The 26,001-nt window shown below is 40.1% G+C and overlaps 1 protein-coding gene across 1 annotated transcript in view; it reads right to left on the reverse strand.

Annotated features, from left to right (window-relative positions):
- THADA (THADA armadillo repeat containing) overlaps positions 1-26,001 on the reverse strand; it is a 519,919-nt gene that overhangs the window by 264,333 nt on the left and 229,585 nt on the right. The gene's annotated exons all lie outside the window — the stretch shown is intronic.

The raw sequence follows: 26,001 nt of genomic DNA on the forward strand, positions 1-26,001 counted from the left end.
TAACACAGCAAACAAAAGGCAGAAAAGGGAATGGTATGACACACTGTTAGGAGGTGCTGGAACCACTATGGGTATACTAAATAGTATAGATATGGAGACCCTCAAGAATAAGTTAAACACGGCCAGCATGCATATAGGGACTGGTTTCCATGCTACTGCAAACTGGGCTCCAACTGTTGTTAAATCACAGGTTACATGATTGGATTTAGATAAATCGATGTATAACTATTTAGGTAATTTAACTGTTGCAACTATGAAATGCACTACAGGTCTAAGTAACTGGAGTACTTGTGCCATCAGATATTTATGGATTCAAAAACAAGGATTGGCATTAGAAGACACACTAATGATTACTAAACTAGAGGGATGCTTAACCTCACAGATGATGAATGGTTACTTCTAAAACCCCAATCCACTAAATGCAATGAATGGTTAACTTATAATGTTTCAAATTTTTCATGCTCATGCTATTTTCCACTGTATCATACATCATCAATGGATGTTAAATTAGCTTGTCAATTTAACACATTACCAATACCAGTTTATGATCTCTTTGCCAGAAATTTAACCTGGTGGGCACCCACACAGGGGACTATATTTTTCCCAAAGATAACACACACAGGTAGACACACACATCCTAAAAGGAGAACTCCTTAAAGGACCACTCTAGGCACCCAGACCACTTCAGCTTAATGAAGTGGTCTGGGTGCCAGGTCCAGCTAGGTTTAACCCTTTTTTTATATAAACATAGCAGTTTCAGAGAAACTGCTATGTTTAAATAAGGGTTAAGCCAGCCTCTAAATCCTCTAGTGGCTGTCTCACTGACAGCCGCTAGAGGTGCTTGCGTGATTCTCACTGTGAAAATCACAGTGAGAGCACGCAAGCGTCCATAGGAAAGCATTGTAAATGCTTTCCTATGCGACCAGCTGAATGCGTGCGCAGCTCTTGCCGCGCATGCGCATTCAGCCGAAAGGGAGGATCGGAGGCGGAGAGGAGGAGGAGAGCTCCCCGCCTGGCGCTGGAATAAAGGTAAGTTTTAACCCTTTCCTCTCCCCAGAGCCGGGCGGGAGGGGGTCCCTGAGGGTGGGGGCACTCTCAGGGCACTATAGTGCCAGGAAAACAAGAATGTTTTCCTGGCACTATAGTGGTCCTTTAAGGTGAGCTCACAAATTCAGAATGATTTAGCCCATCATTGGTACCATGCTTTTACTGGTTGGTCCCCTACTGGATCCCAGATAATGAAATCATTCTTCTATCCTCTTGTTATTATAGTCCTAATTTTATTGTGTATGATTATATATAACTGCCACCTTACTTGTACATTGAGGAAGAGAATACAGAAATCAATCCATAATGCAGAACAGAAACAATTGGAAATTCTTCTCTCTGCCACTGGAGGGTATCAACCCATCTTTAAAACTGGGCCTTAGGAATTACCACATGGGAATTGAGGTGAAGAAATTAATGAAAGTCCCGCAGGGAGTGACTAGCACCCCTGAAAATACCATGTGGAAGTTTCTATGTCCTGGTAAGATTTTATCGATAAGATGAGCAAATTAATTTGCTCAAAGAGGGGAAATGTAAGAAAATGAAAGTTAACTTTTCTTGTCCATATGTATTTTATGCTTAGATAAGGTTTATAATCATTATTGCTGACTGAAAGGATATGAAACAGGTAAACTCTTTTTGCTTTGTATGCTTTAAAATAATGTACGACATAATTATGCTAACTGTGGCAAGACTTAAACAATAACATTCTTCCTTCTAGAGGATGTGCGGCATTGCTCAATCTCAGGATGTTCTTGCCCAGTCCGATTTCAGGATGTTCTTGCCCAGACTTTATTCAAATGCTTATCTTTCTATTGTCAGACTAGTATGTACTATTAGCTACAAGGAAACGATAAATCATACTGTTTATGTAACAAACTGGGTATACAAGCTAGTTCTGAAATATACTTATTCGAGAAATCTTGTCAAAGCATCCTGTTGTCCGTGTATTATTGCTGACAATGATTCTCCATCAACGTTGATTATAGTGACCGAGGGATCGAGAACCGAGGGGAGTTGAGTCGATTACAGCATTAACCCTTTCAACAGAATGTGCTCATGCCCAAAAAAATTTGAACAAAATATGAGAAACAATCTTATTATAAATATATCCGCTTTTTGAAAAAAAAAAAAAAAACACTTCTAATTTATATTGCGATTTGTCTTGTGTAGTTCATTGCCAATTTGAGAGGAGATGCAAATATCCATTGTAAGAGGATTGTTTTTCTGCTTACAGGAAAAAGGTGTGAAAGTATAAAAAAAAAAAAATTATAAAAAAAAATCATATATATTCAAATATATTGTAATAGGTTATCGGAAATTCCCAAAACTGAGGTCTCTAAATGTCTGAACCCTTCCACAGAAAGGTTAGATATATTTAAAATTTTAAGATTTCAAATAGGGAATAGTATATCCTTTAACCCCTTTAGGACACATGTCATGATTCCCTTTTATTCCAGAAGTTTGGTCCTTAAGGGGTTAAGAAGAATTTTACAGGACAATTCCAAAAAAACTGGCAGTCACAGGACTAAACTTGTAGATGATGGACAAGGTGACATCAATAATATCTTGCAGCTGTAGATCAGGAAACTCTCTGGAACAGGTTTTCAATCGTCTTTGTGAGAAGTTAAGTCAATAAATTCTTGAGTTTTGTTGTACGCGAGAGAGCTGTTAAGTGACTAAGAAGAGTAGAGTGCAGAGTGACCCTTTTTGGTATTGCTGAAATATTTTTTTTGATTAGCAATACAATTTTTTTTTTATTTCATCTCTCTCCTATGAAGAGAGCACTGAATCTAGAAGAGAAGGTGGTGGGCTCCAGCAGTTGACCTAGGTAGGGGTAGTAGCATGGTCATTGTGAGTTAAAGTTGAGACGAGTCACGACCAGGAAAGGGGTTTTCTGCATTTTATACAAAGAAATCTGCAGATTTTTTTGAAGCCATATCAGTATGAATAAAATGTTTGTTCTTTTTAATGAAGGGGGAGATGAAGAATAAAAAAAAAATAACACATGAAGCAGAAACATTAGAACTCATTTCTGAATGGATCTCATTCAGATGCATTATGTCTTAAAGGGAACTTATAGTGCCAGGAAAATAAACTCATTATCCTGGCACTATAGCTTCCCCCTCTTACCTGGGTCCAGTGCTGTTGTTCCTCGGCTCTGGCTCGGTCCACTTCGTCCCTTGCCCGCTGATGTCAGCTGGCGAGGAGACTAAAGCGCATGCACGGCAATGGCCACGCTCCCATTAGGATTTCCCCATAGGAAAGCATTATAATTTTTTTTCCTATGTGGATTTGGGCGACGCTGGATGTCCTCATGCGTAGCGTGAGGATGTCCAACGTCAGTTAGGCGACCTAAAGTCTCCTAACAGCCTGAAAGTCCCTCTAGTCGCTGTCTGGTAGACAGCCACTAGAGGTAGGGTTTACCCTCAAAGGTAATTATTGCAGTTTCTTAAAAACTGCAATTATCATCTTGGCAGGGTTACGGGACCTGGGACACTGCACTGAGACCAATTCAATGAGCTGAAGTGGTCTTGTTGTCTATAGTGTCCCTTTAAAGGGATGCAGGGAGTATCCCTTTAACTCATAAAAAAAAATATAGGACACACATTTCTGGCTTCCCTAGAAGATTAACCATACATTTTCTTCTCTGCAAACCCATCATGTTATTGGCCAACATAATTGAATATATACAAAATGTTTCAAAGACTTGCAGGTTGTTTATTTGTCAAGTATAAACAGGTTTTGAAACCTTGGAGATTTCAAGTGAGTTTACATTATAATTCCATCAAACATCCAGCAGGGATATAAAGAGGGATAAAATGCTGCAGGTAAACTAAAACGGCACAGTTATTTCAAGTGTAACAAATACATGGCAAGCACATCTTGAGCTTTGTCAGAGGAATATAGCAAAGGAGAGAGACAAAACTGCTCATATACGGTTAAGCCAGAGGGTGTGCATAATGCAAAGGGTGTGCAAAAAGACCCCAAACAGAAACAATCTGATAGAAAGTGGGCAGGATCATGCTGGCTACAACAGTGCTAGAGAGGGGATATGTATTTGCTTTATGATAAATGATGTCAGTATTTAAAGTGAAGCTGTCATGATAAGTTCACCTTAAAGGGACACTATTAGCACCAGAACAACTACAGCTTATTGAATTTTTTCTGGTGAGTAGAATCATTACCTTCAGGCTTTTTGCTGTAAACACTGTCTTTTCAGATAAAATGCAGTGTTTACATTACAGCCTAGTGATAACTTCACTGGTCACTCCTCAGATGGCTGTAAGAGATCCTTCCTGGGTCACGGCTGCCTAAAATGCATCCAAACATTCAGTATCTCCTCCCTCTGCATGCAGACACTGAACTTTCCTCATAGAGATTCATTGATTCAATTCATCTCTATGAGGAGATGCTGATTGGCCAGGGCTGTGTTTGAATCATGCTGGTTCTGCCCCATATCTGCCTCCTTGTCAGTCTCAGCCAATCATATGGGGAAGCACTGTAATTGGATCAGGCCACCACTTCTGATGATGTCAGCAGACTGTTTGTTTTTCTGAGTCTAACAGCATGCAGAGTTACAGCTTCAGGCTTGAATACAGTAAGTTTTTGCTATATTTGTGTTCAGCGAAGTCTCCCGAGTAAAACAATACACCCCATGTACAGGTTTTAGGGTGTATTGTTACAGGGTTAAATATAGTGCTAGCAAATTAAATTCTCTGGGCTTTTGGACTGGGTTGTCAGGCAGGTCCGCCAAATCAATAAAAGTACTTAATTATGTAAAAGTATGCAAATGAAATTTAAATATATATACATTAAATCTTTATGTAATTATGTATATAGACATATGTATATTTCGAATTATTTTTATTTATATAGATATATAATTTCATTCTAAATGTATTTTGATATAAATATTTATTGGCATTTTGTCTACTGGACTAATACGGCTAATCCATCTACACTATATTAATACCAAAATACAGTTAGAATAAATATACACAATTTTTTTTTTTTTTTTACATTTTACATTTCTTTTTTATCATAATTCAAATACACTATAGTTAATATATATGGAATTCAAAGAGATGGTTGCACTCACGTAATTAAAAGTCCAAAGTTTAATGACAAATTGTTAAAATATCCAAGATCAACGTTTCAGTCCATGCAGACTTTCATCAGGATGATATATATATATATATATATATATATATATATATATATACACACACACACACGTGTGTAATTTAATTATACGTGTATTTTTATATTAATATATGTATATATGTCCGTTCAGGCAGCCCCCCTACAGGCAGATGTCTGGACGCCTATTGTGGCCATATGATTGCTCTGTTAGGGCCTAATTTGCAGAGGGGGGACTGTCTGGGCTGTCAGACAGTCCCCCCAGAATGAGAGGAACACCAATTGCCAGCAGGGGAACAGCAGCGATCGAGTAAGTAACTAGGAATTGCCACAGACGTACTAGGTACGTCCAAGGTCCTTCAGGATCGTTTTTGTCAGACGTACCTTGTACACCTGCTGTCGGGAAGGGGTTTATGTAATTGTTCTGTAGAGTATAGTTCAGTCCCTGCAGCCTTTTTGCTGTAAACACGGTCTTTTCAAAATGCAGTGTTTACATTGCTCCCTAGGGACACCCCTCTGTGACAGCCACCAGAGGTGCTTCTCGGGGCAGTGCAGCAGAGTGTGCAGCACTGACATTCATCGTCTTCATGCTCTTTATGGAGACACTGTACTTTCCCCATAGAGATGCATTGATTCAATGCTGGTGTTTGGCCCCGCCTCAACACTGATCTCAGCCAATCAAGTGCTTTTCCTATGGGAAAAGCATTGGATTTGCTGAGTTAATCAATTCTGCTGATGTCAACCAAGGAGGCGGATCTCGGACGAGGCCAGCGCCAGCAGACCCACGTGGTGCTGGAAATAAGGTAAGTGTGTGCACCTTTTAAGTGGGGCAAGCCACCTAAATGGTGATATTAACACTATAGCGTCAGGAATACACGTAATTGGGTAAAGCCAGCAAGAACGGATTATACAGAGTAACTGGTTGAGTCTACTGCCAATATACACCCTATTAAAAGATGCCTTCAGGATTTAGAATAGAAATTGCATTAAAAAAAAAAAAACCCTGCAAAATTGCTTCAATAGTTCCTATCTGAAGTGAGAAACAAAAGGGGCAATCGTATAGTCCAGTGGTTAATATTTTTTTTTTACATAACTTGTGTGTGCATATGCTGTCTATATGTATATACAAACATGATCATATCCATGCAAATGTTTCCATGTTAGTGGCTGAATTACTCTGCAGTATAATGTTCCTTCATGTTTAAATTTCCTGAAAGGGAAGGTTTTTTGATTCTTTCACTTTACCCTTGTTCCGCCCTGCCCTTATCGCAAAGCCAATAAAGATAAGGAAAAGCTGAGATAGAGGACATGGGCTGATCAACGTCTTGATAAACAATGTGACTTTTCTTTTTTTTTCAGAAGAGAAAAGACTGAAGGAATGAACTCCCACTAATTGCCAGCTCATAATATTAACATAGTGTGCAAACTAAATAGCATTAAAACATACTTAGCTCTTAGATAAAGATAGAAATCGGCCAGAAAATCTCAAATAAGCCTATTGTGTTCATGTTGGTTCTTCAATGAATTAGAACATATTGGCCTAGCCCAGTGGTTCCCGAACTTTTTAGGTTCAAGGCGCCCTTAATATTTCAATATGTTTCCAAGGCGCCCCAAGTCAAAACAATTTTCTAGGTTGTATATATGTACAGCGTAGCAGCATATACCGGGCCCCTGTTCGGCAGAAATGCTTGTCGTTGAAGCGCAGATCCAGAACATAATTTTGGGAGTGGCACTAGTAGATTATTTAAAGAAACAATCCAAGCACCATAACCACTATTATTATTTTATTATTTATATAGCGCCAGCAAAATTCTGTAGCGCTGTACAATGGGTACTACAGCACTTTGTAGTGGTTATGCTGCCAGTAGTGCCCTCCCAGAGTAAGTAGTCAAACTATTTAAGAACAGTTTGACAACTTACCTCGGATCTGCCTGCATAGGGGCTGTAGTAGGGGATGGGGCAGTTGTGTGTGCAGTGAGTGTACGTGGGTGCAGTGCGTTTGTGAAGGATGTAGTTTGTGCGTGTGAGGGGCAGGTTGTATAAAGGGTACAGTGTGTGTATATAGGGGTGTAGTGTTTGTGTATGGGGGCAGTGTGTATAAGGGGGTAGTATCTATGTATATGGGGGAGCGGTGTGTGTATTGGAGCAGTGTGTGTGTGTATATAGGGAGGCAGTGTGTGTGTGTAGGGGGCAGGTTGTATGAGGGGTACATTGTGTGTGTGGGGGGGCAGGTTCTATGAGGGGTACATAGTGTGTGTGGGGGGCAGGTTGTGTGAGGGGTACATAGTGTGTGTGTGGAGGCAGGTTGTGTGAGGGGTACAGTGTGTGTGTACGGGAGGGTAATGTGTGTGTGTATATTGGGGTAATATATGTACATGGGGGTCAGTGTGTGTGTATGGGGGATAGTGTGTTCATACAGGGCAGCCCTTGCCCTCGCCAAACAGTCCTACTTTTCCTCTCATTAGTTCATGCTCCCGCAATTCCAGGCGTCTCTTTGACACCTTTAACTCTCTTCTTTGCCCTGCTGTGCCCCCAAACTAACCTTACAGCCAATAGCTTTGCAACAATTATTAACCCATAATCACATAAAAGAAGAAAAACCTAATCTGTTCTTCCAAAAATTGGGTTTCTTTGGATGTGGCCAATGCTTGGCTTGCAGGAGCACTAACAGTAACAAAAGGCATGTTACTTCATTCATAGATCCTCAAAATAAAAGAGAATACAAAATTAAACAAATGATAACATGTTTTTCAAAGAAGGTAATTTATGTTTTGAGGGGCCCATACTATGTGGGGAGAACCAAGCGTCCCCTCCACGTAAGAATAAATGAGGATGTTAGAAACATCAGGAAAGGCTATGAGAAGCACCATGTATCTCTGCACTTTAAAACAGTACATAATAGTGATCCAAGTATGTTAGAATTTTTTGCTATCCAAAGGGTTATTTTAAGCTGGAGAGGAGATGATGAAATTAAAATATTGGGCAAAACGGAGATGAAATGGATCTTCAATCTCAATACCCTTACTCCATTTGGCTTGAATGCCGATTTTGAGTTATACAATTTTTTATAAAAAAAAAAATTTATAATTTGTTATTACAAATATATATATGACTTTCGCTATATATCTTTAATTATTTAATATAAAGAACATAAAGAATATAAAGAATACATTATATTTTTTTTATATATGTCTCTATTTTTTCAAGATTGACAAAATATTAAAACACATTTGAATATACTATGCTAGAAAAAATTATGTATTTTTCAATGCAATTATAAAATACTAGTACATTCAAACTAGCATTTTTAATGTTTTCTATTTTAGACTATATTTACAGAATTACAAACAATGTATACATAAGTTTAATATATCCCAGTCTGTAAAATGATGTTTTTCCCTCTCTCTTCCTATCCCCATAAATACACCCCTGTTTCTTTATGAGTGACCTCACACTCGCTGAGGTGGAGTGAACTTTGAACTTTTAAACGCCGCCGGAACTACAGAGAAGAGACTTGTGGGTAATGTAGTTCCAGACGGCGAACCGGAAGTGACGTAACGGCAATTAGAAGCCGCAACTAAGATCACCTGATATCGGACGAATGATTGGACGCAGAGAGGAAGGGCGGGAGAAACAATCTCTTTTAAAAACCGGAAAACAGGACATCAACAGAATACCAATTGAGAAAGCCAACGGAGAAGGCGAAACGCGTCTTGGTAGAACAGGAGAGGAAGGACTTCGGCACATATTGTATTTATCTATATTTTTATCACTATTTGATATTTTAACCATCTTTTATTTTGCTTTATACAATAAATTTTGTGTTTGAATATACTCACCTCTATCTTGAATTTCTGGATCCGGTTAAGGGTAGTGTATATTAGACACATACACCATTTATACTTAGAGCCAGTTACTAAAAGGCTCTTAAGAAGGTGAGCACCTTTTCTTTTCACCTTAAAGAGATATTGCACTGCATGCTAAGAGTTAAACAATCTGCACCCAGAAGTCTGTTTTTGTTTCTCTTTTTTCTTGGAGTCTTCACCTTGACTGAAGGAGGGAGGAAAAAAGCAAGCAGAATCAATACGGTTTCGCTGCCTACCTTAAAGGCACGGATACTTAAGTGTTTAGAGCCTATACCCACATAAAAGGCTCTAGTAAATGTGAGTTTATCTGCATACATTTAAATCCACTTCAATATAGGCTTTACGTTATTACCCTATGTATGTTTTCTGTGTTTTTTCCTTTATAGGTCTACTTTTTGGTACTACCCTGAGTGGTAAGTGTACATTTGTATTCTTGAGCACTGTGAATATACACCTATTAGCGCTACACTCTTACCAATAGTGGGAAGGTGTTTACACTGACCCATTTGAGGTTTATTGTTCGTTTTTGCATGTGGAGAGTGGTTTTTGGAGTACACTCATGAGTGTTTTATAGCAGCTTTTTTAAATTGTTCTTAATTATATCTATAAGCGCCACCCATTTCCACACCTTTATCTGTGTTGTTTCCATGCTACTTTACCGACAAGATTAAACAGCCAAGGAAAGAATTCTTCTCACCATGCTGTTCTCTTTCTCAACCACATGTTGATCATTCCTTTCCTACCCTTCAGACTTTCTCCCCGGCTACTGAACAAGAGGTGGCTGCACTTCGCCTTGTCTATCGCCCCACCACTTGCCCGCTCGATCCTGTTCCATCTCACCTTATCAGATCTCTCCCCCCCTGTCTTGTGCCTGCCTTAAAAGACATCTTCAACTGGTCTCTCTCTTCTGGTGTTGTCCCTGCTGACTGTAAACATGTCACTGTAGTACCTATCCTAAAAAAACATATCTTGACCCATCCTCCCCCTCTAACTATCGTCCAATATATATGCTCCCTTTTTCCTCAAAGCTTCTGGAAAAAAACTTGTCTTTACCTTTATGTCTCACTTCCTCAATTCCAACCCTCTTCTTGACCCTCTTCAATCTTATTAAAGTTACTAATGACCTAATCGCAGCTAAATCAAAAAGGCCACTACTCCATACTAATTCTTCTTGACCTCTCTGCTGCCTTTGAAACTCTTCAATCAGTGGCGCTATATAAATGGAAATAATAATAATCATAATAATTATAGTGAGTGTATATGGGGGAGCAGTGTGTGTGTGTATGGGGAGAGTTATTGTGTCTCTGTGGGGGTAGGAGTGCAAATAAAAAAAGTATATAAAAACAGTCTTTTTTTTAATTAAAAATAACTTTTCATACCCCCCTCCCTGCTTACCTTTGCCTGGAAGGGGGGACAGTGCAAGACAATCCCTGGTGGTCTGGTTGGGAAGCACTGGCTGTCCTAGTGGTAAGAGTGATCTCTAGCCTGCAGCTCAGGTAAGAGTTCACTCTTGTGAGATTCGGAGCTCGGACGTTCGAGCTCCCCCGGGTCCTCTCTCCCTCCCTTCCCTGCCGGCTGCCGCATTATGCTGCTAGCGGGCTGGAGAGGGACCCTCCGGTCCTGCAGAGCCGGCAAGGGAAAGGGAGGCACGGTTCCCGGTGCTCTGCTCATTTGATCATGTCAACTGGGAAATATCTTGCAGCGCCCCTGTGTGCCTGTCGCAAACCAATGGGTCTTTATTCACAGCTGTTATTGGCTCCTCTACAATACCATTTCCAAGAATTTCTAAAAACACTATAATGCACCAAACAGGATTTCTTGGTCACTATATAAATAGAATGTTGATGATTTATAAAGATATTGCAGAAGTGAAACTTCTATAGAGTCCAGATATACCAAAGGATATATGTTGGGTGCCAATGCCATATGTATCTGTAAAAACCATCGAAAAACAGGAAGAACTGCTTGTACCAAACTATTGCAATCAGCTAAAGAGATTATGGAGCTTAGGGTGTCCCTTTTAGTGAGGTACAAAAAAATTTAACTTCCACCCCCTTTCTTTTTTCTTTTCTTGAAATCTTAATTAAAATTTAAAATTCACTCACTATGCACAGAGAGAAGCAGAGAGCAACCCATTTTTATTAGAGTTAGGCTGCACTAGTTGCCAGTAGACATTTTAATTTTGTTATACTTGTATTGGTCAAGATATGGAATGCAGCCTGCCAACAAATTTTAATGTAATTAAGAGCTTAAATACAGTGGTATCCTTGCCATGACCCCAAGAGGCTGGATCCTCTCTCTATACTAGAGCACAATGTATTTTGAGCATCATTTTATTTATTTATAGTTCTTAAATACTACCCATGTACTCCATGAGCTTTTAATCTAAAGGGATAATATGCATTGAGACAAATCGGAATAAGTAGAGTTTATCGGGAAACGTTAATGATGCCTTTTCTCTGTGTGAGTTTCTTTTAAAAGGAACTCCAACAGAAAATCAGTGTGAGCTAGGATAGTGCATGTACCCTGATAAAACAAAGAATGTGGTATTTTCCTATATTCTGTAGGCAGACAATGATAGAAAAGGATCAGCTAAAAACATCTAGTAAGAGTCTAATTGAATCTAGTAAATAACATAGCTAAGTACACTGTAAAGATAACATGTTGTTAACTACAAAGAGCCAACATGTCATATTTGCACAATAGGCCCAATGTAAAGCAATAATCCCAGGGACCAGCTATAAATGGAAAGGGCAAGGTATAGTGACTTTTGGAACAGAGATTATTGTGTACTTATAGATTGACAGAAGATGATCTATCATGATAAAGCAATAGATAAGTAACCAAGGGGTTGAACTAGAAGTATTGTAAGAATGCATAAATATATTTTAGAGAATTACATCAGCTCAAATAAACATAACTAATCTGTGAAACACGTTAATGGCTTAACCTCTGAAAAGTGCGCGCCAAAAGTATTGCTGTGGTTCTTAAATGGTTAATTCTCCAACTAACAGTGATTAGGTTTAATTATGGTTTTAATTATGTTTTGAATATCTCTGCAGTGCAACATTTCCAAAACTATTTGCAATGTGCAGCTTCTGAACGCCCATTAGTGTTGATCCTTATTCTGAGAAACACGTACTCAGCTTGTCCATACAACAAATTAAATTAAGTATTATACCATTAGCACAGACACTGGTTTCACAATCCGTTTCTATAATAAGCAATAAATGGTTAATTTGCTATTAGAGTACCAGAGGAATGTAGAACATATAATGAAAGAAATAAAGTCCATTCCACTTTAGTTCTCACATAAAGTAATGTGATGGAGGAAAACTAGACCCTGTTCCTCAAAATGTTTCATAGACATGTCCCAGCAGTATTTGTCACAAAGAGGGACTGCTGGGGGGTGGGAGAGACGCATGGAGGGGCTGGAAGAGACACATGGGGGGACTGCTGGGGGGGTGGGAGAGATACATGGAAGGACTGCTGGGGGGCGGTGGGAGACACACATGGAGGGGCTGGAAGAGACACATGGGGGGACTGCTGGGGGGGTGGGAGAGATACATGGAAGGACTGCTGGGGGGCGGTGGGAGACACACATGGAGGGTCTGGAAGAGACACATGGGGGGACTGCTGGGGGGGTGGGAGAGATACATTGCCTTAGGGCAATTTCCGCATCAGGGAAAGTGGTTTCTAGTTACGCCTCTGGTTCCCATCTGTCACCTCCCCCCATCTTGGCTACTTTTTATTGTTTCATGGTTTGTTTGTTTGATTTTTACAAAATGTTAAAACCACAACCTGTACCAGTGATGGGTGGCTTTCTTGGAGTAGGTCACAAACCAAGTCTAGGCATCTCTGTCCTACACCGATGCAACAACGTATAGCGGAATATATCCCAGCAAGCAATCTGGTAACCCATTAAAAAATAGGAACTCGATAAAAAAAATGCAAATACCAAAATAAAATTGTGAAAATATATTTAAATTGGATCGTTTGTACCACAAACTCTTGACATTTAGTAGAACAGAAAATACATTTTTTCCTGAGATAAGCTACAATACGATGCTCAGGTAAAGCATGGCTTCATGCTCATCTGTGGGAATAATAGACACAGCTGTCAGATCAATATCTCAAATGAAGGCTAAAGAAATGTGGACATGGCACATGAACAAGCATTGAGGTTTTATCCCAGGAATTTCTAAATGTCTAGCAATTGCTGCTCTGACATATTATTTCCACACATAAGGGAATAGCATCTCACCTATATATAATTTACATCACTGTAGTTCCTGGGGAAAAAATCCAGTCTGTTCATTTCTATTTCTGTGTCTCATACAAAGGGTAGGTCATAAGATACTCTGTTTTTCGGATCATAAAAGTGGGGTGCCAAAATGCACCTCTGTTCCAATTCCACGTGTTGGCCTTTTTAAATTGCAAACTTCACATACTTACACAACACAGTAAGTGTTAGAATACAATTCAAGTTAGCCTCTAGCTTTAAGTAAAACATAAGGTGCGTTTAATAGGGATCGACCGATTATCGGTTTTGCCGATATCAGCCGATAATAAGATTTTTTGTGAGCATCGGTATCGGCTGACAATCACTGGCAATACCGATAATGAATGGGTGGGCCAGCGCGTCTATAAGACGGCACAAGTGTCCGCCTTAGGGTGCACCAGTCCGGGGAGGGGGCGCAAGTTTGGAGTGACAGGCAGGAGGTGGGCGCACAGCGCTCCCTCCTTCCAGGCATTCTGTGTAGCGCAGGCGAGCGGAGCAGTGCGCACCGCGTTACAGGAACTTATGTTTCCTGTACCCGACCAGACTGAAAGGAAGTGCTCACTGAGAGAGTACTTCCTGTAAGTCCGGCCAGGTACAGGAAACATGAGTTGCTGTAACGCAGTGCGCACTGCTTCGCTCGCCCACGCTACCAGGAGACACACCAAAGCGGGGACCAAAGAGGGGAGAGAGAGAGGGGGCACTGGGGGGGGGAGGGGAAAGGAGACAACACTATGGGATAGGGGTGATAAGGATCATTATGGGACAGGGAAGGGGGTGAAGAACACTGAGACAGGGAAGGGGGAGGAAAGAACACTTTGGGACAGGGAAGAGGGGGGAAGAAAACTAGGGGGGAATAGAGGAAAATTAAGGAAGGATGCTAAGGTACAGGGGAGGGAAGGGAAAAGGAACACTGGGGTAGGGGGACGGACTAAAAGAGAAGGGAGAGGAACATTAAGGAGAAAGGGGTGGGGCACTAAGAGACAGGTAAGGGGTGGGGGGGGGGGGGGAAAGAGTTCCTGAATCCACTACCCACAATGCATCCACTACACAAACACACACACAATGCATTTACTAATTAAATACTCTCACTGCATCCACTACACACACACATTTAAATATCCTTGGAAGAAAAAAAAAAAATCTGACTTGCATTTACCACTTAATAAAACAAAGATTTGCAAAAAAAATAAAAAATACGGTAAATGTACAGAATATTGTAGGCTATAGGCCTGAAAGTTCACAGATTATCGGTATCGGCTCTAAAATCTATATCAGTCGATCCCTAGCATCTAATGTGCATATTGAAGGTAAAAGTGGGACTCTTTCTTTATTTTTACACATTAGTAATAAAAGTAACAAAAAATAAAATATCCCTATATAATGATGCTCCAACCTACCTCCAACCTACCAACCTACCTATCCTCCCTAATACACAAGTATGTCCCGTCGAGGCCCCTACGCTCTGCCAAAGACCTATGTCTATCCTCTGTCCGTACTCCCAACTCTAATGCTCGCCTCCAATATTTCTCCAGGGCTGCACCTCTTCTGTGGAACTCCCTTCCCTTCTCCGTAACACTTTCACCCAGTCTCCACTCATTCAAAAAATAATTGAAAACTCACTTCTTCAAGAAAGCATATCAATTAAACTGTTAGCAGGTTTTTATCCCCCATCCCCATGACTCCTCTCCTGCAACTGTCAAATATTACCTACTAAGCCCTCAATTAATACTTTTCTAACAACCTACTTCATACCCCGACTTTTACCCTTGGTGTCACTATACCCCACTCCCTCTAGCATGTAAGCTCATTGAGCAGGGCCCTCCACCTCTCTGTTTCTGTACGTCCAACTGTCTGGTTAAAATTACATGTCTGTTAGTCCACCCAATGTACAGCGCTACGGAATGTGATGGCGCTATATAAATAAAATAAATATAGAATACCATTAGTGAGGTCTATATCTCAGTACTGTGCTTTAAATATGTGATCGTGACTACAAGAAGGGAATGGTCTACAGAATTTAAAAAAACAAACTGTGCTCAGGCAGATGACTAATGTTAAACTACTTATCCAGACGCCATGGTAACGGATGGTGTGCTATGCAGTCAAACTAACAATCCTGATTGGCCTAGGAGCTCAGACTGAATACAGTGGAAGAAAATAAAGGATCCTGGATTCATTAAGATGGTGAACTACAGTTTGCTTGATGGACCATTGATGTTAGAACAGTCAGAGCCCTTGAAGGCAAAAGGATTTTCTTATTTTGTTTCTTATTTGTTTTGTGCAGCCCTACAAAGTCCTGTTGCTGCTTAGTAGAGGTTTTCAGTATGGGATTTAGGTCCCTATAGTGTAGGAATGCCAAACAATCATTATTTTTCAAGGGATGAGGGTCGAGTGTCCAGATCCTGAGATCTATCCAAGATACTCCAGGTTCATCAGATGGGTGTTAAGGTTAAACTAGTCTTCTCTGCAACCTAATCTTCCCAATCTTTTGTCTAACTCTGTTAAACTATTGGGACCACTTTAATCCAGAGGAGGGACTACAAACACATGATCTGGAAATCTTCACAGGTATGTCATTTACCACTCAATGCAGGGGCGAACAAACTGGGTAGAACAAAAGGATATTTAACGTCAATTTGATTTGCAGAAACTAGTCTCAGCCAACGCTACAGAACATGATTTTGCTGAGCCTGCCGACTTTGATAAGACTGAGGGCGCAGAATAATGACCACTCGTGATCTAAAACCTCACTGGAAGCCTTAGTACAAGTCATGTCTACTTGCAGGACTGTTGAAACTCCAGCTTAAGGTTAAATTATCCTCTACAAGCAGGAACTAGATGATAACCGCGCTATGTGCAAATACATTAAATCATGTGTTTACATTTTATCAATAGACCATGGGCAGGCTTTTCAAATAACAATAATGTAGAAGTTATACAACAAACATGAATCAACTGTTTTATTCCAAACACGTCAAAACTGGCTATTTGTGCAGGCTTAATTTGTAATATTTTTTATTTTATTTTTTAATTCTTCTACTTTACATGGAATTTACCTCTGGGGCATGAATTCACGTAAACAAGGCGCTCGCCACAACCTCACACATATATATTAAACGGCTTCACCCATTCAGCAAACAGCATACAGTAAATAATTAACTTCGTATCCAAATTTTTCTGCACACAAACAATGGTGTAACAATTATGGGCGTTAAGATTGATGTAAGTACTGTACTTGAATCTATTGGCACACAATGGTGAGCAAAAAAAGAAAGCACAACATTTTTTTTTCTTTTTTTCTTTTAAGGCGTTAACTTATTCACAAAGAGCCCAAGGTATACTATATAATCCCATAACTGTCAGACGAGATTTTATTGACAGTACAGGTAACCGCCTACAGCACTATGATAGGAATACCCAGAAGAACAAGAAATACATTAATTCAGTGCTACGATATTGTGTGGGCCTATTACTCACCTTTTGTCATTCACAGAGCCCAGGGCGCATTGCAAAACTGGAAAACTGTGCTACTGAATCACAAAATTGTAATGTTGCAGGCAGAGAAGGGACGTAACTAGAAGGGACGTAACTATTTTTCACCTTTTCTGAATCTGAAAGATTTATTAAAGCAAAAATCTGTTTTAGACGGTTTATCCAAAACAAATTTCTTTTAATCCACAGCCAGACTGATCGATCGTTCGGGATTTATCTGTTGAGTCTCTTGATGAGCATAAAATGTTATTTTTACTGCGAAGCAAGCCCCATCCATCTGCTGTATGGAGGACAGGAAAACAAATTAAAGTCACATGATGAGAGAGCCTATTTATAGAATTATTCCCGGTTCATTGGCTTTGTATATGCCATCATGTTTAGCCATGAAATATACCTGTATACATATGTATCAATTCTCAAACATTTCGAGTTTTAGTTCAAATTCAACATAGTATACTGCACACATTCCACAGTTGCCAACTGTGGATCTTGTCCAAAGAAAAATGAGTCAGGACCTGCCTTCCATTTCACGGGCAGAACTACTGATGATGCAGTCAGTGTAGCCACTCCAAGGCCCACCGGAAGGTGGCTAGCAATACGTGCCTTGAGAAAGGTACCCTATAGGTACCGAAACGTTGGGGTTCTTTATAGTGTCCAGCTCTGCTAGGCTTGTTGTAAGTTATGCGCAGTGGCTTTTGTGTTTAAGCCTGGACTTTTTGTGGTTACATTTTGTGAGTGTCATGGTCTTGAGCAGGTCAGATAAGAGACTTTGGCCAGAGTTAACGTTAGATTCTTTATTAGCGAGTTTGAACATAGTAAAGTAGCAGGAAATCCTATAAATGAGATTATAGGGAGAAGGAAAAATAGGATAAACCTAAAAACTAAATTATAGGTGATGGAAAGAAGGTGAACCTAGAAACGGAATTATAGGCAAAGGTAGAAAGATAGAACCTATAAACAAAATTATAGGTAAATAGGAAATAGAGGTTTAGGCAATATGCCCCAGACAGGATTATAAACCGGATTTAATTAGTTAGTAGCAAACACCTATAGTTGAAAGTATAGGGTATATAGAAAAACAAGTAAAACAGAAGAGAACAGTAAGGTTTCAGAATTACAGGTAATAATAGCAGTTGTTTGATGAATCAGCCCCCTGTTGGAAGGAGCACTGATAAAACAGGTAAATAACACCTTGCAATATTAGTAGTGAAGCCCAGGTTGGCGTTATGCGGGTTGGTATAGAGCAGGTTCGCTGTGTAAATCAGGGATGTATTAAGCAGGTTATTAGCGTAGTTCAGGTTGGAATGGTGCAGGTTGGTAAGAAAGCTGGGTTTGTAGAGTAGTTCAGGATGGAATAAAGTAGGCTGGTAACAAAAGGATGTAAAAGGAAGAGATATCGGTGTAGCGCTCTATCGTAGTGGGTATATGGAAATAAATAAATAGAAAACCTTGCTGTACCTTAAATAGGTTGGGTATACTATAAAAAGTCCCAGTAGTTTCGGATTTAACTTAAATAAAAAACACAAATATACAGAACATAGTGTAACCTGTGTACAGAGTAAAATATAAAAATAAAGTGCATAGGTAACTAACTCACACTTTTCTGAGCTAATGTACTAGCTCAGGTATATGCGCCTTAGGGTCCGTAGAGGCGACCCTCACCCTCTTTTTCGTCCAGATTTTTCTCCAGGTGTAGTATCCTAGGTAATGGGTATAGGAGGGAGAATATAGCGTAGTACAGTCTGGTGTATATAGGATATGTTAAGTAGGTAATACCAATATACTCACAAACCCTGAGCCAATATATCGGCTCGCTTCATAAGGTGTATGTGGTTAAGGACCACATTCCTTCTTTATAAAAGCAGGTAGCAATGAAAGCCGTAAGTGTTGTAAGTATATATAATTAATTTATTGTATAAAAAGTATTTATAATTTAACATAAATATGTATAAAAAATTGCTATATCAATAAAACAACACTTGTGGCTATAGTCCAAAAATCAATTCTGTCAGCTCACTGTTCATCCAGGACGCGTTTCACCAAATTGGCTTCCTCAGCTGGAAAAATGTTCATGAGGCTTCAAGGACCCCTTCCTGCTTTTATATTCAGTTTCTTGTGGCTTTTGGCTTGTCTTTTTCGCGGGCAATCTCCATGGTAACGGAGATGCCCTGTGTTTCAAGCCTCCTTTTCGTCCGGTTACTTCCGGGTATGATCACTTCCGGTTTCGTCTGATTCTGCATCATGCGTTCCACAGTGCGTTCCACCGTGCGTTCCACCTTATAGCCATATTTATAGTGTCCTGTGGCAAATTTGAAGGTGCATTCCTCGGAAAATAGTTAACATTAGGTCAGTGGGGAGCAATTTCATTGCCAATATCAGTACAAAAACTTATATTGCATATAGTAAGGTGTGTATGAATTAAACATAAAACTTAAGGGACAAAATGTACAAATCACGAGGGGCGGGGCCTGACAGCAGAGCGGAGCGGACGCGTGTTGCCGATGCTCCTGCAACTTCACACAAATAAAGCCAAATCCCACTAATCTGAACCAGCGATCCGACTTCTACCGGCTCCCAAGCGACTCAGGACACCAAGACCTACGAGATGATGCCTCTCCCGAGGTCATACACCCGAGTCCCGACCACACTGCCGCTGAGGCCTACACATGAGGCGGACACGGGGGAGACGGCCGCTCTCCCGCCGCCCCAAAGCACCGCAAGGCACAGGCAAAATCCCCGTTCCCCCCCCCTATGGACCGGCGGGGGTCATCCCGGTCCCCACCAAGCTAAGACCACCACCATACATTATACCTGTCGAGCAGAGCCGCAGGGTGCAAGCCGGATGGCAGAGGGTATAACGAATCCTACGCCAGCAGACCACCTAGCGATCACGCAAGCAAAGCTAGACCTGATCTTCAACAGGTTTTGGGCGCAACTTGCAGCGCGACAAGCGAGTGCATTAACCTCAAACCAGCACACGACAAACCCAGCACCTACCCAGACCAGCCCGTGTGAACCCGCGGACCGCCCCAAGCTACCGAACACCCAGACAAACCTGCAACAACGCAAGAGACCGCGGGGACCACGCAGTCTGATCACCCTGCAGAAGATCACTAAAGCCAGCGGTAAGCACAAAGCGGGGAGCCCCCACAAGCAGAGGGTGCAACAAACGCATACAAAACCACCTCACACAAGCAGCAGAGTCCTGACCAGACCCAAAGATGTGCCTCACGGTCCAGAGCTTTGCCCACAACGACGGGGACACGGTACTGAGGGCCGCCCACAATGCCTTCCCAGGCCGAAGACCACATGGAGTCAGACTCCAAGGCACCGACCACACCGCCGGAGGCTTACCCGCCGCTGGCGGCGGCAGAACATCCGAGCCCCACATGGCGCCCGAAGAAGGGACGACCCGGCCTCTCTGAGCAACCGAGTCGGTGGAATACAGGTGAAGGCCTTCACAGGGGCCTGGGGCTGGCAGACAGCTGCCACCAGTCTACACCAAGTCATTCCCCTGTGGAATTTGCCAGTTGCCGAGGCCGTCTTTCCCACCCCTCAGACACGCACGACGGCTCTACCCAGCAGCGGGATAGGCTGAACTAACCCCGCTAACAGACTATCTCACTACCACCATCCCTGGTTAAGGACTGTTGGGACATAACTTGTTCAGCTACACAACCTCCCTTGGCTGGACTTCCGTTAGTAACCTCACTTCTAAGTTACCTGTTGGTTTTCGTAATTGGCTATAGCATGCATATAGATAAAGCGACTAGACGAAGCGTAAAGTTGAAACCTTTTTGCTCAACGGTAGGCGACAGGACAAGCTCTTTATTTTATTATATTTCACTTCCTCTTAGCGTATCAGATGTCTTATTTAGCTTGACCATAACAGCGACAGAATGTGCAGCAACAATGCCTTTAGACTGACAATGTTACCGTTAAACATGTTTGATTTTCTAAGACCGCATAGCTAGATCACCCAGCAATGCTACACGTGTTAATGAGACAGAATTAGCGATGATAATTTCTATGTTGTGTCACTACAATGTATATAACAATCTACCTAGCAACAATTCATTTGCATGCCTCTATCACGTATTACCTAATGAATGCTGGCAATCAGATATATGTCAGGTGCTCTCCCTTTTGTCACTCCTCTGACTCCTACTTTCTGACCTTTACTTTACTCATTTAAGCGAGAATTTGATTTGTTACCAGCCTTCACAATATAAAACTGTGCATAGCTAGCTAATGATATGGCATTGAATGCAAACGTATACCAGTCTACCCTGAAGACGATGTTATGGCGCACCAGGGCTACTTGTTCTCTCTGATTTTGATTACTTTTGTTACTTACCCAAGCTTGTATCACTCTGTTTACTTGAATGTTTTTCAAAAAAAAAAACCATGGCAATCTTTCTTTGAGGTGCATTGCACACCATCTTGATACTATTCTCATGTTACCCCACAATGCCTCCCTCTTTTTCTTATGTACCCCATGACGTATATGCCATAATAAAAGAAAGATTTACAAAAAAAAATGTACAAATCACTACTAGTTCATATTAACACACAGATAAAGGGACAGGCTATGTTATATAAAAAACCTTTAGTAAATGTATAGGAGAAGTTCCATAAGGTGTAAATAGATATTAAATCAATGACTAAGATCATATAAAATAGTCAGAAGTGAGAAAGTTCTTATACACAGATATTTAGTGTAAAAAACTCTTACTTAGATCAATAGACCCCAAAAAATAAAAACAGTTAATCTCTAACCCAAAATAAGAAGTCAAATATATATATATACAAGAGTGTTAAACCAGCTAGCTATTTAGTCACTGTTGGAGCTTGCTGATGTAAAAGCAAGGAACAAAAGGAGGTTAAGTAAAACAATAAGAATTAATCCGTTAGAAAATGGCACATTTCAAAATCGGAATTCAAACCATTAGGGATAAGACTATTAAATTTAAAAATCCATTCCATTTCCACTTTACTCAATTTTGAGTTAAAACTACCGCCTCTCCAGTCTTTAGATATCTTATTTATTCCCAGAAAGATTGTACCTTTTATCTCACTATTGTGATGAATTTTGTAATGTAAAGACACACTATGTTTCTCAAAGCCTTTACTAATATTTCTACCTGTCCCTTTATCTGTGTGTTAATATGAACTAGTAGTGATTTGTACATTTTGTCCCTTAAGTTTTATGTTTAATTGATACACACCTTACTATATGCAATATAAGTTTTTGTACTGATATTGGCAATGAAATTGCTCCCCACTGACCTAATGTTAACTATTTTCCGAGGAATGCACCTTCAAATTTGCCACAGGACACTATAAATATGGCTATAAGGTGGAACGCACGGTGGAACGCATGATGCAGAATCAGCCGAAACGGGAAGTGATCATACCCGGAAGTAACCGGACGAAAAGGAGGCTTGAAACACAGGGCATCTCCGTTACCATGGAGATTGCCCGCGAAAAAGACAAGCCAAAAGCCACAAGAAACTGAATATAAAAGCAGGAAGGGGTCCTTGAAGCCTCATGAACATTTTTCCAGCTGAGGAAGCCAATTTGGTGAAACGCGTCCTGGATGAACAGTGAGCTGACAGAATTGATTTTTGGACTATAGCCACAAGTTTTGTTTTATTGATATAGCAATTTTTTATACATATTTATGTTAAATTATAAATACTTTTTATACAATAAATTAATTATATATACTTACAACACTTACGGCTTTCATTGCTACCTGCTTTTATAAAGAAGGAATGTGGTCCTTAACCACATACACCTTATGAAGCGAGCCGATATATTGGCTCAGGGTTTGTGAGTATATTGGTATTACCTACTTAACATATCCTATATACACCAGACTGTACTACGCTATATTCTCCCTCCTATACCCATTACCTAGGATACTGCACCTGGAGAAAAATCTGGATGAAAAAGAGGGTGAGGGTCGCCTCTACGGACCCTAAGGCGCATATACCTGAGCTAGTACATTAGCTCAGAAAAGTGTGAGTTAGTTACCTATGCACTTTATTTTTATATTTTACTCTGTACACAGGTTACACTATGTTCTGTATATTTGTGTTTTTTTATTTAAGGTAAAATCCGAAACTACTGGGACTTTTTATAGTATACCCAACCTATTTAAGGTACAGCAAGGTTTTCTATTTATTTATTTCCATATACCCACTACGATAGAGCGCTACACCGATATCTCTTCCTTTTACACTATTTTCTGATAGAAAGATAAGCACGGTGGTATAGCAGCTCACAAAAATTTGCTCAGTATAACCTAGATTATAAACTAAACATAGAAGCGCTTGTACTTCCCATCTACATTGGTAACAAAAGGATGGTAACGTAGATCAGGTTGGTTGGCAAAGAAGGTAAGTCCATTGGTATGATTACAGGAGCCAGGAACAGAAGTCTTTCTGGTTGACCATCAACTTCATTGTAAAGGCCCAGTATTGCTGTATTGAGCAGGGTGTAGCCTTATGTAGGATGTGTAATTAGCCCAGGCAGGTGAGGATGATGAAGGTAAGTTCAGTTCTAGTGGTTAGGGAGGCCATTAGTGGTGGGGAACTAGAACTTGTTATTAAATATACAGAAATAAAAGAAACAATCCTTGGTTGTCAGGATAGAATCCTGACAGTGAGTATTGTATGTGCATTGATGCTTCAAGTGATAAAGAGTATTCTTCATATCAATAATAACAGTTGGTGTGCATCCTTTTGTTTATTAATATAAAAAAACACAACAGCACAAAAAATAAAAATAATAAATAATAAAAAAAGCTTATAATAATGGCCATTGCTTGGGGTTAAAGGGAGTTTAACCCCTTAAGGACCAAATTTCTGGAATAAAAGGGAATTATGACATGTCACACATGTCATGTGTCCTTAAGGGGTTAAAGGGATTTGGGTGAGAATATAAATGTTCAAGATGGTGTAACTCTTATGGCAAAGCTTCCCAGTCATTGGTCTGTATCCTATCACCGGCCACAGAGAGCTGAGATTGGTGTAAATAACATCAGCCAATCACAGAGCAGCAGTGATTTAACCCCTTAAGGACCAAACTTCTGGAATAAAAGGGAATCATGACGTCACACATGTCATGTGTCCTTAAGAGGTTAAGTTACCAATCACAGCTCACTATAATAAAGACAGGAAATAAGATGTTAAAATAGGAAGTGCAGCGGAGAAACATGCTACTTCCTGTCAATTCTTTGATATGAGGAGGGTACAGTTTTAAAACTGAAAAGTGCCTGGTTTACATTACTGCTCACAGTACTTCTACATTTTGTTATATAAACATTTTATTGGACAAGAAAAAAAAATGACCACAGTTTTCCATTAATGTGCATGCTAGCAAAAACAATCATCATACGGAATCTGTTGGCGCTATATAAATGGCAATAATCCAATCTTATTATTAGCTGCATTGCAGCCTTAGAGAAGAGATCAGCCTCCGGTTAGAATGCAAGCCAGCAACTTAAAAGCCGTTTGTCTTGTTAGTACTCAAAAATGTAAACATGTTTTAGAATCTGATTCACAGAGCCAAGTTTAGAATTCTCAGAGCTCCTCCGAGGCTAGCACACCCTGCAAGGCTGAGTCAAGATCACACCATACAAATTCCCCTTCCTTTCTATACACTGACAAATTAGGCTATGATTTCATTGTAGCCAGTAGCAGTTGGCAGGCAAGTGGAAGAAAGCTGCCACGGTATATATAGTTGTGCCTTTCCGACCATGCACTTTAGTAATCGTACCAGTAGATATCCCAAAAATGGAGCAAACACCACACAACACACATGGTACAGGCAATCTCAAAACAATAGCAAAAAGATAGTCCATAAGAGCAATGGTGAACGTGTGCAACAGATACCAACAGTGCTCTCGGGCCTGTCTCAGTGCCTACATAGTGGCACATAGATTCAGGACACAAGGACTTCAGCATCACCAAAGCAGGTAGCACCTGGCATAGTAAAGAATGAGAGAGGCCAGTCAACACTGACCGGCGGTATATGTTAGATCTCAGAGTGGGAGAAGATACATTGGACCTATTAATACAGGTAGGCAACACAAAAAGTTGATAAAACAGGTTGTAGCAAATATAAAAAAAAAACATTGATGGAAAGATAAAACACAATGGATATTAATATAGAAATGTCCAGTATAGATTCCAAAAGAACACAAATATAAACTTGCCAGAAGAAACAACTGATGTATTTCAGAGAGTTTTCTTCCGCCAGAAGGCCATGGTTGGAAGAATTCTTGGAATCCATATAGAAAAACAGAGAGACCAATAGTGTAATATATCCCAGAAAGTGGTGTATGATAAAAAAGTCTATATGGTCCTACTCATGTTTTTTAGAGCTTTCACCAACTCTAGTATGGATAGCATACAGTGGTACAATCCCCACTTATAGGATATGTGAAAAGTTGATAGTTGTCTCAATGATATGAAGACCATAAAAAATAACAAAAAGGAACAACAATAGTACTCACTGTATTAAAAACACCAGGAGTATAGAAATATAATTTTGTACTCACATTTGGTTGAGCAGACAAACTGCTCAATGGATAGTGTTTGAGTGGTGTAATCCCCACCTAGGATTCTTTAAAGTAGCCCTCACTGGAACAAATAAAATCACATGCCATGCAGTAGAGAAGTAAAAGTATAAAATAGTAATAAAAGAGTAAAATGGCACACTCACGGTATAAAAGTAGCCAAAATACCTTTATAAACAATATTAACATATCCACAACGCGTTTCACTTTTAAGGCTTTATCAAATGTCCACTTAATTTATGTCAAAGGAAGGTGTTAACCCTAGATGGAGCAGAGGGGACTGATGTAGAAAAATAACTGATATGGTGGGATAATAGATGACAAAATAAGGATAAAAATGGGGAATGAGGTCTAGGAAAGTGCAGTTACCCAAACAGTAAGAAGAGGGAGCTTAACCCCTTAAGGACCAAACTTCTGGAATAAAAGGGAATCATGACGTGTCACACACATAATGTGTCGAAGAATGGGCAATGAAAACCAATGGCAGACAGGACAAGTATGCAACTTGGCTATGCCTTTATATGGCACCAGGTGTACATGGACAACATTATATAGTTAATAAGCACCTTGGTAACTTTGCTGAA

Source organism: Pelobates fuscus, chromosome 2 (genome assembly GCF_036172605.1).
Source record: "Pelobates fuscus isolate aPelFus1 chromosome 2, aPelFus1.pri, whole genome shotgun sequence".
NCBI lineage: Eukaryota > Metazoa > Chordata > Amphibia > Anura > Pelobatidae > Pelobates > Pelobates fuscus.